The 13,637-nt window shown below is 39.1% G+C and overlaps 1 non-coding gene across 1 annotated transcript; it reads left to right on the top strand.

The window, feature by feature from the left end:
- The first annotated feature begins 10,072 nt into the window (after window positions 1-10,072).
- LOC111760101 (U4 spliceosomal RNA) lies at window positions 10,073-10,206 on the top strand. The gene has a single exon (XR_002793895.3). It is a non-coding gene; the product is annotated as a U4 spliceosomal RNA (small nuclear RNA).
- The last annotated feature ends 3,431 nt before the right edge of the window (window positions 10,207-13,637 follow it).

The following is a 13,637-nucleotide window of genomic DNA, read 5'->3' as shown; positions in this document are numbered from 1 at the left end:
TGGTTCATGGCTTTGAAGTCATAAATCTCAAGTGATAGTTTTAAGCATGAGTTTGCCTTGGAAAGAGTGTTAGTAATAGCCATAGCTAACAAGTAAGCATTCTGTTCCAAACCCTTTTCTTAGCACTTCACTTGTATTAACTTACTTAAATCCTCCCAGCAACTTTGTGAGGGATACTATTATTCATTATTATCTTCAGTGTTGGAGATTAGAAAACCAAAGGAGTAAGCAGGAAAGAACTTCCCCAAGCATACTCACCAAGTAAAATTAGGACCATTAATCTGTTTAATTTGAATATACTGAAAAGAAATGGGCCAAAGAAGGAACCGTCAATAAGTAGGTTTATTAAGCTTCAAAATCTCAGTTTCCATCAAATAGAAGTAATGAATCTGTCCTTTTGGGCTTTAAAAGTAGGCACTTTTTTGATGGTGTCTAATCTAGTCAGCATCTTTCCCCAAATAGACCAGTTCCCTCAAAACCTGGTCCTTACCTCCAAATTACACACCTGGTTGTAATGCTCTCTGCAAGGAACTCTAGCAGCAGGATTGCTCCATTCTCATGTTAATGCTGCGCATCAATTTGAATGAGTTATAAATCCATTGTGACATTTTTCATCAGCAGCAATTTTACCTGATTAGTCTTCTGAGGACTTGACTTCTGAATTAACGTTGAACTAATAGGCATCCAAAATTGACGCTGATCAAACTCAAGTTTTTCCACTTGAAGTACCTCTATCGTATTGCTGATTATCGTCCATTGAATAGACACAGTACCTTTCATATATCATATGATTCCTTTCTTCTTCAGGTACATTCATACTGTCAATTCATTCTGTCTTTTCCTTAGCACTCCCAATCTGTGTGATTCTATAGGGATCCTATATTTGCGCTTACTAGGTAGCACTTTTCAATATTCTCATGACTTTTGCTCTTAGTAGATTTGATGAGGTTAAAATGTTCATAAAGAACCTCAGAAACAAACCAAACAACTGTAAATTACCACTGACACTATCTTTTGTACTTAGGCATAATTAAGTTGCTTTCATTTTAAACTTCTACTTCGACTGCATCGCTGAATATAGAAGCTTTTGCACATTCTGCTCTTGGTGTCCATACGACTTAAACTGCCTTTGACTTTTAGAAATGGCTCTTTGACATATCAACTGAGGAAGCTCTCATACAATAGCACAATCCTGCCTGAGGAAATATTTACACAAACTGTAAATTAGGGAATATTATATATACAAATACATATGAATATATGTTTGTGTCTGTATGACATACATGTTTTTGTGGGAAATGTAACCCCTCTATCAGTGATGTCTAATAGAAATATAATGTGACCTAGTATGTTGTATTAGTCAGCCAAAGGAATGCTGATACAAATTACCAGAAATTGGTTGGTTTTTATAAAGGATATTTATTTGGGGTAGGAGCCTACAGATATCAAGCCATAAAGCATACGTTACTTCCCTCACCAAAGTCTTTATTTTCACGGGTTGAAGCAAGATGACTGCCAACATCTGCAAGGGTTCTGGCTTCCTGGGTTTCTCCCTTCTAGGGTTTTGCTTCTCTCTGGGTTCAGGGTTCCTCTCTTCCTACGGCTTGCTTCTTCCTTGGCTTAGTGTTCCTCTCTTCCTGGGGCTTGCTTCTCTTCCCTCTGTGAGCTTACTTCCTGGGGCTCCAGGTTAAGGCTTCAGCATCAAACTCCAACATCAAAAACCCTCAACTCTGTCCTTTGCCAGAGTCCCCACCCACTAAGGGGTGGGGACTTAATGCCCTAATAACATGGCCCAATCAAAGCCCTATTGATAACTTAAGTCACACCCAGGTACAGACCAGATTACAAACATAATCCAATATCTATTTTTGGAATCCATAACCATATCAAACTACTACATATGTAATGTAAAATGCTCTAGTAGCCACATTTTAAAAAATGGAATAGGAGAAATTAATAATCTTTTATTCAACCTAATATATTCAAAACAATTTCAACATATAGCTAATATATACACATTATTCATGAACTATTTTATACTTTTTTTGGACTAAGTCTTCAAAATCTGGTGTGTATTCTACATTTGCAGTACCTCTCAAATTGTACACTAAATTTTCATAAGTAATGCTTGGTCTGTACTGCTATTTCATAAAATTTAGAATTTAAAGAATAGATTCACATACTCAAGTTGTTCCAAACATACTTCAAAGTCTTCCAATAAATATTGGTTTTTAAATTTTAAATTAATTAAAATTAAAAATTCAGTTGCTCAGTCACATTACTCTTCAAGTGCTCAATAGCCACATATGACTAATGTGTTGAATACCACAGCTGTATATATTTATGGTTGTTAAGACATTAAACTAAAAAAAGGAAAACAGGATACTAACTATAAGCAGTCAAAGTGGCTAAAGGAAAATCCAAATAGTACAGCATTCCAGAAGCTAAAAAGTTGAGCTTTAAGGAAAGCATAATCAACAGTATCAAATGCTAGAAAAAGATCAGGAATGATAACAGAAAAACTTTTTTCACTTGGTTCCTAAAGGTTCACTTTTGAAAGAAGTAGTACAGTCAAAACCCAGACTACCCATATTAAGGATGGATTAGGACTCAAGGGTTCTTAACAAGGGATCTGTGAACCTGAATTGAAATTCAAAAAAAACGTTATTCTTGTGGGGATGTCTTTGTGCGGATGTGATATATTAAATAATACACAGTAAAGTGTGGACTTAGTAAAGGGGTCTGGTTTTCACCTGACTGGCAAAGGGCTCTGTGGAACAAAAAAGGTTAAGAACCCCTGAATTAGGTGGTAAGGAAATGGAGTCATAAAATGTTGATTACTTTTCTAGTAGAACATATATTGGTATTTTTAGTAAATAATCATGTAGAAACAAGCCAATTTTTAGATATATATAGTTCTCTGACTTTTATGACATGTATAGATTCTTGTATATAATACCACAATCAGGATATAAAGCAATTCTATCATCCAAAACTCTTTTGTTTTTTCCCTATATAGTCATACCCTCCACACAATAGTTTTGTCTCTTCAAGAATGTCATCTAAATGGATCATATAGTAGTTAACCTTTTGAGAGTGACTTCTTTTACTCAGTAAATTACCTTTGAAATTCATCCAATTTGTTGCATGTCTCAATAGTCTTCTTCATTGCTGAGTATATTCCGTTGTATGGACATACCACAGTTTATCCATTTACCAATAGCAAGACATTTGGGAGGTTGACACTTTTTGTTGGTTATGACTAGAGCTGTTATAAACACTCATGCATGTTTTTCAATGAACACAAGTTTTTGTTTTTCTAGGGCAACAGTCAGCAAAACTATGGCCTGTGGGCTGGCCATCTGTTTTTGCAAATATAGTTTTATTGGGACACAGCCATACTTATTTTGTTTACATATTTTCTATGGCTACTTTTGCACCACAGTAACAGGGTTGAATGGTTTTGACAGAGAACGATGGCTTGCAGGCCTAAAGTATTTACTATCTGGTCCTTTAAGGAAAACTTTGCTGAGATTCTTGGGTTCCATGGTGGGTATATGTTTAACTTTATAAGAAACTGGCAGATTTTCCAGAGTGGTTGTATCATTTTTACATTCCCATCAGCAATGCCTGAGAGCTGTTTATCTTCACCGTCACTTGGAATTCTTAGAATTTAAAGAATTTTTTTTTTTAATTATAGAAGTAGGTTTACAAAAAAATGATGTAAAAAACACAGTGTTCCCGTACACCCCCTTATTGTTAACACTTTGTATTAGTGTGGTACCTTTGTTACAATTGATGAAAGAATATTAAAATTGTGCTGTTTACTATAGTTCATTGTTTACATTAGGGTGTATTTTTTCCCCATATGCCATTATATTATTAACACCTTGCATTGGTGTAGTGTACTTGTTACAATTTATGAAAGAACATTTTTATAATTGTATTGTTAACTACAGTCCATTGTTTAAAATAGGGTTCACTGTGTTGTACAGTCCTATGGGGTTTTTTTGTTTTGTTAGTTTTGTTTTATTAAGGAGGTACTGAGGATTGAACTCCTACATGGGAAGCAGGCGGTCAACCACTGAGCCACATCTAGCTCCCTTAGTCTGTTTTCTCTTTTAATTTTTATTCTAGTAAGATGCATACGGGAAGTGGACTTGGCCCAGTGGTTAGGGCATCCGCCTACCACATGGGAGGTCCACGGTTCAAACCCTGGTCCTCCTTGACCCGTATGGAGCTGGCCCATGAGCAGTGCTGATGCGTGCAAGGAGTGCAGTGCCACGCAGGGGTGTCCCCCGCATAGGGGAGCCACACACGCAAGGAGTGTGCCCCGTAAGGAGAGCCACCCAGCGCGAAAGAAAGTGCAGCCTGCCCAGGAATGGCGCCGCACACACGGAGAACTGACACAACAAGATGACGCAACAAAAAGAAACAGATTCCCATGCCACTGTAAACAACAGAAGTGGACAAAGAAGACACAGCAAATAGACACAGAAAACAGACAACCGGAGGGGAGGGGAGAGAAATAAAATTTTTAAAAAGATACATACAACCAAAATTTCCCCCCTTGCTAACTGCATTCAAATATATAACTCAGTGCTGTTAATTACACTCACAATATTGTGCTACCATCACCACCATCCACTTTTAAAACTTTACAATCAACCGAAATAGAATTCTGTACAAATTAAGCATTAACTCCCCATTTCCTACCCACAACCTAGTCCATGGTACCCTATATCCTAGATCCAAATGTACAAGTTTGCTTATTCTAATTTCATATCAGTGAGATTATAAAATATTTGTCCTTTTATGTCTGGCTTCACTCAGTGTAATGTCTCCAAGGTTCTTTCATGTCACATTTATCAGGACTTCATTCATTTTCCTGGCTGAATAATATTCCATTGTATGTATATACTACATTTTGTTTATCCATTCATTGGTTGGTGGACACTTGGGTTGCTTCCATCCTTTGACAATTGTGACTAATGTTATTATCATTGGTGTGCAAATATCTGTTCAAGTCCCTGCTTTCAAATCTTTGGGGTATATACCTAGTAGAAGAATTACTGGGCCATATTGTAATTCTATACTTAACTTTGTGAGGAACTGTCAAACTGCCTTCCACAGTGGCTGCACCATTTTATATTCCCACCAGCAATGAATGAGTGTTCCTGTTTCTCCACATTCTCTCTAACACATGTAATTCTCTGTTGTTTATTTAATAGTAGCATTCTAGTGGATGTGAAATGGTATCTCATTGTGGTTTTGGTTTGCATTTCACTAATAGCTAATGATGAACATCTTTTCATGTGATTTTTAGTCACTTGTATATCCTCTTTGGAGAAATGTCTATTCAGGTCTTTTGCCCATTTTTAATTTGCTCAATTAAAAAGCTGTAGGATTTCCTTATATATTCTGGATATTAAACCCTTACTGGGTATGTGGTTTCCAAATATTTTCTCCCATTGAGTATGCTGTCTTTTCACTTTTGTGATGAAGTCCTTTGATGCACAAAAGTTTTAAATTTTGATGAGTTCTCATTTATTTACTTTTTCTTTTGTTGCTTGTGCTTTGGGTATTGCCTAACACAAGATGCTACAGGTATTTCCCTACATTTTCTTCTAGAAGTTTTATAGTTCATTGCCTAACACAAAATCCAGAATATACTTCCCTACATTTTCTTCTAGGAATTTTATAATCCTAGTTCTTATGTTTAGGTCTTTGATCTATTTTGAGTTAATTTTTTTATATGGTGTGAACTAGAGGTCTGTTGGAATTTTGATTGGGGTTACATTGAATCTACAAATCATTTTGGGTAGAATTGACATTTTTAAAATGTCAATATCTATTTTTTATTTATTTTTAAAAGATACTTAGATTATGTAAAATGTTACATGAAAAAATAAGGAATTTCTATATCCCCCACTTCCCACACCTCCCACCTTTCCCCACATTAACAACTTCTTTCATTGGTGTGGTACATTCATTGCAATTGATAAACACATTTTGGAACCTTGCCACAAAGCATGGATTATAATTTACATTGTAGTCTACACTCTTTCCCACTCAATTCTGTAGGTTATGGCTATATATATAATGACTCATACCTATTGTTGCAATATCTCTCAGGACAATTCTAAGTCCTGAAAATGCCCCCATATTACACCTCTTCGTCCCTCTCCCTCACTTAGGCACCTCCAGTGGCCAGTGTCTCCACATCAATGATATAATTTCTTCCATTGCTAGAATCACAATAATTCTATAGTAGATTACCAGTAAATCCACTCAAGTTCATATTTTATTCCCCAATCCTGAGCATTCTGGGATGGTGATTTACACTCCACCTCTAATTGAGAGGGGGACTCAGTCCCATATAGCTGATGGATGGGACTCTCTTGTTTGCAGTTGAAGACTCAGTTCCTTGGTGTGGTGGTTGTCCATCCTCACCTCCTTGTCAATTGTCCTGGGTGAGTCCAATGAACTGGAGAGTAGGTGCTGCAACTCCACGGACACTCAGGGCCCAGCTGGCACATGGATAACCCAGAAATTCAATGCGGTCACCCCTCGGGCTGAAGTGTGGTTTGCTGGCCTGGCGGGGGAGCAGCCGCGGCAGGCCAAGCCACTGCCCCCATAATAGGGTGGCTGGTCGGACTCCCCGCCACCCCTGAAGGGAGCTCGGCATGGGCGCAGAGTGCCCTCGGGTCTCCCCTTCTCGGCAGCCATGCTTCCGCGGCCGCCCCTCCTCCCGGATGGCGCCACATGATGCCTGTGGGGCGGCACCCTTCTTCTTCTTTCTCCCTGCGCAGGCGCAGGGCGGAAAATTCCAGTCTGCCCTTTTCCCCTCCCCCGACAGCAGCAACAGCCAGGCGTGGGCGGAAAAATCCAGTCTGCCCTTTTCCCTCCCCCCAACAGCAGCAACAGCCAGGCGTGGGCGGGAAACTCAAGTCTGCCCTCTACCCCAGCAACAGCAGCCACCAATCCCTAAACCCTGCCCCTTCCCCCAGCAACAGCGACAGCCAATCCCTAATCACCACCCCTCCCCCGTCCAGTACCTCCCACCGACCTTTCTCCGGCAACCAATCAGAACACGGCGTGGCTTCGACCAATCAGCCTTCCCCAGCCCCTATAAAACTGTTGCCTCTCCCTCAATAAAGTGGACTTGCGTGTTTACCTTGTCTCCGCGGTAGTTTTTCTGCCGTGCGCCCTCCAGTCCTGAGAGCCCCCGACAAGGGCCTGGCCTCCCTTGTCCCCAGTTCGTCGCCTGCTTCTCCGGGCGACCCCTTCGTCGCCGGCTTCGCCGGATGACCCCGTCAGCCAAACCACGCAACCCCTGTGATACCGACCCCTCGTCTGCTGCCGGACCGACCCCTCGTCCCAAGCGGGACTGACCCCTCGTCCAAAGCTGGACCGACCCCTCGTCCGCAGCCAGACCCCACCTCTACCGACCGAGCAAGCCGCCGCAATTCAAGTCTCTTGATGTATAACTACCAACTCCAGCACCAACTATAGGTTCAAATGAAGGGGACAGAAGAGGCATGTGTAGAGAAGTCACATCTGAGTCCAACTCTGTCACACTAGGGAGCACAAACTCCAAGTAGGGCCCACTGGCAAGACACCAACCTCCAGAGCTATCTGCCACAACCATAGGACCTGGGTGTCTCCAGAGCCCTCAGGAGCCCAACTATTTGGGGTAGTGGCTACTTTGGCAGTCTGTGAGAGCCTGCAGAAACGTGCATAAGTGTACCTCTGGGAAGACCTCATGACTCATTTTGAAATCTCTTAACCATATAAACTCATTAGTCTTAATCTTTCCCTCCTTTTATTCAAGGTCTTTTTCCAGTTGCATTACTCATTGGTGTTTGGTAGTAATCCTTCAGTGCCAGGGAGGCTCATCCCCTGGAGTCATGTCTCACACTGGGGGAAGGTAATGCATTTATATGCTGAGTTTGGCTCAGAGAGAGGCCACATTTGAGCAATAGGGAGACTCTCCAGAAGTAACTCTTTGGCACCATAAACACTAGGCTACGTTGCATCTTGAAGAACAAAGGCTCATAAGGATAGTCATAAATATCAAGGGCCCATCAATGGGCACTAGTCATTGCCCCTGTACTTGGGTGACTGTTGCTGTTCCATTAGAGAATGTGGCAGAGCTCCCCAGGATGGGAATTCAATATTCTTTCAGTTGTGTGACTCTCTACCCACTGTGGCAATGCCCCATGAACACTTGAACACATTTATGTACCTTACATATATGCCCAGGTGAACTTCCTCCCATGTATCCCCCATCACTGACACCCCACACCAATGATCCTCCCCTACCATAGTTGTAACCCTTCTGTGGTCCAAAACTTCTTCAAAAATGAAGCCCAGAATATTGCCAAATACAATTATTAGGAAAACGAAATAATAGTGATAGCTTTAAACATAAGAAACAAAATACATAATAATTTAGAAAAACTGAATCTAAAATGAAGTTATAGAAAATTGAGATCTTAAAAAAATAATGAAAAATATTTTTAAATTTTTAAAAATGTTTTTCCTTTCATCACTGTAATCTGTTATCCTGTATATACAGTGGGATTTTCTTCAGTTTTCTCCCCAGTGTCTTCCTTTTTTTTTTCTTTCTTTCAAAAAGTTTTAGGTCACAGTAAAGTCACATGTGAAATATAGGGGATTCCCTTACGTACCCAACATCCACTCCCCTTTCCCCCCTCAGAACTGACATTTTAACAATTTAGTCTTCCAGTCCATGACCATGGAAGGACATTCCATTTATTTAGATCTTCTTTGATTTCTTTTAGCAAAGTTTTGTAGTTTTCTGAGTATGTTCTTTACATGCTTTGTTAAATTTATTCCTAGGTATTTAATTCTTTGAGATGCTGATGTAATTGGGTATTTTTCCCTTGATTTCCTTCTCAGATTGCTTATTACTAGTATATGGAAACACTACTGATTTTTGCATGTTGATCTTGTATTCTGCCACTTTGCTGAATATGTTTATTAGCTCAATAGCTTTGTTGTAGATTTTTAGGGTCTTTCTATATATAGGATCATGTCTTCTGTAAATAGTGAAAGTTGCACTTCCTCCTTTCCAGTTTGGATGCCTTTGATTTCTTTTTCTTGCCTAACTGCTCTGGTTAAAATTTGGAGAACAGTGTTGAATAACAGTGATGACAGTGGGTATCATTGTCTTGTTCCAGATCTTAGAGGGAAAGCTCTCAGTCTTTCACCACTGAATATGATGTTAGCCATGGGTTTTTCATACATGCCCTTTATCATGTTGAGGAAGTTTCCTTCTATTCCTACTTTTCCAAGTGCTTATGCTGGATTTTGTGAAATGTCTTTTCTCCATGAATTGAGATGATCATGTGGTTTTTAAAATTCTGTTAATGTGATATATCATATTAATTGATTCTCTTGAACCACCCTTACATATCCAGGATAAAACCCACCTGATCATAATGTATATTAATTCTTTTAATTGCTGTTGGATTATATTTGTAACTATTTTTCAAATAAAATATTATTGAAGTATATCATTCATACATGAACATACATAAACAATAAGTGTATAGAATTTGTAAATTTATGAAACAAGCATGCCTATCATCGTACAAGATTCCCACACATCTCCTCCCCACCAACCCCTTGCACTGTTGTGAAACATTTGTTACCAATTATGAAAGAGTATTGTCAAAATATTACTAACTGTAACATATAATTTACATTTGGTGTATTTCCCCCAATCTACACAATTATTAGCACCCTATATTAGTATTATATATTATCGTTCATGAGAAAACGTTCTAATATTTGTCCTGTTAACCACAGTCCATCATCCACCACTGAGACTTCCTATATTATACAGTCCCATGCTTTGTACAATCCATTCAAAGTGTGAACTCAGTGGCTGTCATTTTCATTACAGCATTGTGCTATCTATCATCACCGCAGTCAATTTTAGAGGATTTTTCATTACTCCAAAAAGGAAAAGTCCCATACCCCCTTATACCTTCCTATTTCTGTCCCTTAGTATTTAAATAATATCTTCTTGCCATTGCTGCAAAATATTACATTAACCATAGCCAATGAGGTACATCCGAGGCACAATTATTGCTAGTTGAAAACTTTTCCCAATACCCCGCTGTGACAACTTGAAATATAGTCGGCATTGGCAATTTTTGACAGTCTCTTCGGATATCCTATGTGAAAAATAAAGATGATGTGAAACAATGTAGACTAGTGTGAGCCGGGGAGAAAAAACAATTATATAATTACAACGTTACTGTTAACTATCATTGGTAGATTATATTAGTTGCAACAAAAAAGTAGTTTTCCCTTGCATCACCATATTCTTAGCACTTTGTAAAGGAAGAGCATTCTTATATTTATACTATTAACCACAATCTTCATCTACCACCAAAATCACTGTTACGCTTTCCCTAGTTTCCTTTCAATTGACATTATGTCCACAGACTACCCCTTTCAGCCACAATCGTATTTACGAATCAGCAGTGTTATTTGTACTCCTTAATTCCTAGAAGAGTCAGAATATAATTGAACAAGATACAAAGACACAAATAGGTTGAAAGTTAAAGGATAGAAAAAGATATTCCATGCAAATAGTAACCAAAAAAAAGAGCAATGGCAGCTCTACTAATATTTGACAAAATACGTTTTAGGTCAAAGCTGTTATAAGAGTCAAAAAAGGATACAATTTTTCATAAAAAGAGCACTCCAGACTTTGAAGGGACAAAATGGCGGCCCATCTTATTACAGTTAGTAATCACCCAGAGCTATCTAAAGCACCTGCTGGAGTGGGGGGGGGGGGGCGGGGGGAAGGTGGCAGGAGACTAGAAGAGCATCTTGCAACATCCTCAGAAGAATGGAAGGAGGTGACTGTCAGTCTGCAGTGAACATTCATGTGTAAAGCACTCCATGCCACAGAGGCTGGTGCCCATCCCCTGCTGGCAGTGCAAGACACCTTGGGAGCTATTCCCTACTGAAGTGAGAAGTTACATTTCCCAAAAATGATGGAAGAGAAGGTCAGGTACCAACTTCAGCTGCTGATTAGTAAATATGGCTGGCTAAAATCTAATACTAAGAAAAGCTAAAGTTTGAACATGCCCAAGACAAAAAGAGGCTGGTAGCCTCCATTTTTACTCTGACCTAGTCACTAGGAGAAGCAAGGCTGATAGAAAATCACAGTGATGGTAGGGACTGGCTTCTTTCCACCTAGGTTAGATTGCTGCCCTATTCTAGGCTCCAGTCCCACCTCTAACAAGGAGGAAGCTGGGGGAAACTGCACTATTGGAAACTGAGGCACAGTGGCCTCACAAGGAGAGACATGCTGTCTCCATGCTAGTGCTGTCTCCATGGCTACGCTTGCAACCTAAGGAATGCGGTAATTAAGAGTTCCTGGCAAATGGGATGAAGCTGTTAAAGGCTGAACAAAAAGATGAGCACATACCTTTTGTAGTGAATAGAACACTTAGACTTTGTACCTTGAGATAAGATTTTTAAAAATTCGTTAGACTATCGGTGATGCTGCTTGATGTCACATAGGCTACATGTTCCTGCTTATTGGCACATAGGCTATGTGTTCCTGCTTATTGTCACGTACACTGGGGTATATAGAGAACCCCTTGTAAACAATAAAGTTGTCTGAGGAGTCTGTACTCACAGACCCCCTGATCCCAGCTCTCTCATTCGTTCTTTCTTTTTCCCTCTTTCTTTCTCTTTGTTTCCTTCTCCCTTTTCTCTTTCTTTCATTCCCGATACCCTTCGGGTCCAAATCTCCAACACTGCACCTGCCCCACCAGGCAACTGCAGGTGCTTTCAGCCCACATAGACTAGATGATTGGGCAACTGTGGCTCCATCCCTACCCCCTGATAGGACAGGAGGGGGGTGGTGAGTCTCTTATAAACAATATATAACTGGATCATGCTTATTTATCCAGCTTGCCAATCTGTGTCATTTGATTGGGGAGCTTAATCCATTAACATTCAGTGTCATTTCTGTAAAGGCAGTACATACTTCAGTAAGTTCATCCTTTGGTTTTTATACATCATATATTTTTTGTCTCTTCCTTTACTGCAGCCTCCTATTCTGCGTAGTTGACCTTTCGTGGTATATCTGTCTTTATCATTTCTGTATATGTATTTTTAATATTTTATTTGTAGTTACCCTGGGTTTTTTTTATTACATTACCTATAGCTATATCCTAGTAATTTGAAAAAATACCAACTTAGCTTCAGTGACATACATGTTCTCTGCTCCCTTATCTATTTGTTTTCCCCTCATTATGTTGCTTTTCTCCCACTTTACCACTTTGTATTTTGCATGTCCATTATCAGGAAATATGCATTTTCTTGTTCAATTATATTCTGACTCTTCTAGGAATTAAGGAGTAGTGTTATATATTGAGGATACAGTACTATTGGGTTTTGCATTTACCTTCTAGATTACACTTACTGATTGTCCTCATTTCTTCATACTACTCCAAGCCACTCTTTCCCATCTTTTCCTTTCAACCTATATAACTTCCTTTTAAATTCTTGTGTGGCAGGTCTTTTCTTGGCTAATTCTCTCAGTTTCTGTTCATCTATGACTTTAAGCTCTCCCTCATTTTTGAAGGACAGTTTTGCTGGATAAAGAATTTTTGGCTGGCAGTTATTCTCTTTCAGTACCTTAAATATATCATACTACTGCCTTCTCTCTATTTCTAATGAGAAATAAAAATAGAGAGGGGAAGCTAATAATAGAGCTGTTAGTGTTATTGAAGACCCCTTGTATGTGATGAATCACCTTTCTCTTACTGCTTTCAGAATTCTCTCCTTATTTTTGGTATTTGACATTCTGACTAGTATGTGTGTTGAAAATGAGAAGCAGAGGGATAAGGTATAATCTTAAAGAAATCACTTGAATCATATGCATTTAACATAAAAGCAATAGCTGAAGATGACAAACTACAAGGAAAGATCATTGATGGGGACAAACAGAAGATTCTTGACAAATGAAATCAACTGGTTTGATGAAAATCAGAACATCAGTAGAAAGAGCTGGAGACCAACTATGCATCCCCAGCATTATCAAGCTGTCCCAGAGGGCAGGAGGTATGCCACAGGGAATGCCTGGGGATTTCCTTGGTGGTGGACCCACCGTTGAAGACATTGATTAAATCAATCAGCATACATACCTTAGCATTAGTAAAAAATTGAAGGACCCAAATTTTTAGCACATTCTGGGGCAATTTAAAGTTTAGCTGCTATACAAAATTCTTAGGCATTCTCAATACTTGACTATGGAATATGTGCACAGGGAAAGGACATAACAACATTGCACTTTTTTTTAAGCACTGTATTTTAAGTAGAAAATGGAATGTCTTATATAAAGCTATTTAAAATTGGAAAGAAAATAAACAGGATTTATTTAGTTTATTGTACATTGCTCTTATTGGACATGTAAATTTGTATTTTTCATAAGAGGCGGGAAATTTTCAGCCATTATTCTTCAAATTTTCTTTCTGTCTTTTCCTTCTCTTCTCCTGGGATACCTATGATACATATGTTTGTGCACTTCATGTTGGGACTCAAATCCCTGAGATACTCCCCAATTTTTTCTATTCTAT

The sequence above is a fragment of the Dasypus novemcinctus genome, chromosome 17, assembly GCF_030445035.2.
Source record: "Dasypus novemcinctus isolate mDasNov1 chromosome 17, mDasNov1.1.hap2, whole genome shotgun sequence".
Classification (NCBI taxonomy): Eukaryota; Metazoa; Chordata; class Mammalia; order Cingulata; family Dasypodidae; genus Dasypus; species Dasypus novemcinctus.
Note: the sequence above shows the minus strand (reverse complement) of the source record. Positions and strands in the feature narration are given on the sequence as shown.